Here is a 2618-nt window from a genome sequence, read left to right on the forward strand (position 1 = left end):
GAGAAATACAGACAGGAGGAGAGAGAGACAGAGAGACAGAGAGGACACGGAGAGAGACACGGAGAGAGACAGAGAGAGCGAGAGAGAGAGATGGAGGGACACGGAGAGACAGGAGGAGAGAGACAGAGAGAGACACGGAGAGAGACACGGAGAGAGACAGAGAGAGCGAGAGAGAGAGATGGAGGGACACGGAGAGACAGAGGAGAGAGACAGAGAGAGACACGGAGAGAGACACGGAGAGAGACAGAGAGAGAGACAGCGAGAGAGACAGCGAGAGAGACAGACAGAGAGACAGAGAGAGACAGAGAGAGACAGAGAGAGACAGAGAGAGACAGGAGGAGAGAGACAGAGAGAGACACGGAGAGAGACACGGAGAGAGACAGAGAGAGAGAGACAGCGAGGGAGACAGCGAGAGAGACAGACAGAGAAACAGAGAGAGACAGAAAAGACAGACAGAGAGAGAGACACGGAAGAGACAGAGAGACATAGAGACAGAGAGAGACAGGAGGAGCATGACCATCACGCTAACGCCGGTCATCCTCATCAGCGGCTTTTGGCTCGCCATCAAACGAAGACGGTGGTCACCGCATCGCGCGCTGTCAGATGAGCTTCTGTGGCCGTCTGGAACGCTCTTCCTCCTTCCGATATATGGAAGCCACTTTGAAATCACCATCATCTAGATTGAAAACTCGTTTCTTTAGACTTGCTTTTGTGTTTTTTCCTTCCCTCGCACCTCCGATAAGCACGCTTGGCTACGTACGTACGCTTGTGTGTGCGTGTACGTACGCTTGTGTATGTGTGTGTATGCTTGTGTGTGCGTGTACATATGCTTGTGTATGTGTGTGTATGCGTGTGTGTATGCTTGTGTGTGCGTGTACATATATGTGTGTGTATGTATGTGTGTGTATGTTTGTGGGGAGCGGTAGTGTAGCGGTCAGTGTGCTGCGCTACGAACCTGGCGACCCAGGTTCAATTCCCACTCACGGCCAACACGAGTGACGATTATCTGAACCGATCCTGGGCCTCCCCTAGGTCGACTCGGCCTCAAATAAGTACCTGGTGCGACGTGTAAGCATCGCCACTAGGGAGACAAAGGCGGCCGGGCGTGGTGTTAGCAATCCACCTGCTCGTGTGCCGTGCCAGCCTTCACAGGTGCTCGCTAACAGCACTTACCCCACAGTCTGTTAAAGGCTATACGGGGGATCTTTGTCTTTGTACATACCGTGTCTGCGCGCGCGCGTGTGTGTGTGTGCACATGCGTGTGTGTGTGTACGTCTCTGGGGGCAGTTGGCTGGGGGGCAGTTCCCTGGGGGCAGTTCCCTGGGGGCAGTTCCCTGGGGGCAGTTCCCTGGGGGAAGTTCCCTGGGGGCAGTTCCCTGGGGCAGTTCCCTCGTGCCGGGAGTCTGATTGGACTGGAAGCTCCATTGTTTAATTTGGTGGGGGGGGGGGGGGGGGGCGATCGCATGTCCCAGCGGTGGCGCTTTCACCACTTTGTTGGAGAGGTTCGCGGTTCGAATCCAGCAGCCCGCCCTGGTTAATGCACTCTCTGGCCCCAAGATCGTGGCGACGGCTGCAGCATGGGGCGTCTGCCGCGTCACTCGTGCACCCAACTCACCGAGATCCTTTTCAATCAGCTTGTACATCACTCCCTGGTGTGGACATCCTTCACCGAATCCTGCGGACACACACCGATCGTCGCCGTCGGCGTCATCACTGCAGTCGCCATCATCGTCGTCATCTTCATCATTGTCGTCATCGTGGTCGTCGTCATCATCATCATTGTCATCATCGTCGTCATCGTCGACATTGTCGTCATCGTCATCATCATCATCATCGTCGTCATCGTCGTCATCATCGTCATCATCGTCATCATCGTCATCATCGTCATCATCGTCATCGTCATCATCGTCATCAACATCGTCGTCATCATCATCGTCATCATCATCGTCATCGTCATCCTCGTCTCATCATCGTCGTCATCATCGTCGTCATTATCGTGTGGTTGCGGTGAGGTGTGGGGTGTGGTGGGCGTGTGGGTGTAGTGGGCGTGTGGGTGCGGTGAGGGTGCTGTTGGCATGGTGGGTTGCGGTGGGCATGTGGGTGCGGTTGGGCATGTGGGGTGCGGTGGGTACGCGAGTGTGGGGGCGTGTGGGTGCAGTGAGGGTGCGGTGGCCCTGGTGGTTGTGGTGGGCGTGTGGGTGTGGTGGGTGGTGGTGGGTGTGTGGGTGTGGTGGGCGTGTGGTTGCGGTTGGGGCGTGTGGGCCGCCAGCCGATGGGAAGGCCGCCACGCAGCTGGCGCGGGTGCGCACCGTCACGTCCTTGTAGAGGTGGACGGGGTCGTAGTCGATGTTTGTTGCTCAGGAGTAGTCGTTCACGCAGGACAACAGCATCATCTCGTGCAGCGAGAAGATGTCCATGAACTGCTTCATGGAGCTCCCCTGCACGCGACAGGCAACCGCGGCGAGTGAGTGAACGGGCGAGTGAGTGGGTGGAGTGGTCGAGTGAGAGGGCGAGTGAGTGAGTGGGCGAGTGAGAGGGCGAGTGAGCGAGTGGGGTGAGGGCGAGTGAGTGGGCGAGAGTGAGTGGGCGAGTGAGCGGGCGAGTGAGTGGGCGGGCGA

The sequence above is a fragment of the Lethenteron reissneri genome, chromosome 55 (assembly GCF_015708825.2).
Source record: "Lethenteron reissneri isolate LAM-NWPU_2019-01 chromosome 55, ASM1570882v1, whole genome shotgun sequence".
NCBI classification, from domain to species: domain Eukaryota; kingdom Metazoa; phylum Chordata; class Hyperoartia; order Petromyzontiformes; family Petromyzontidae; genus Lethenteron; species Lethenteron reissneri.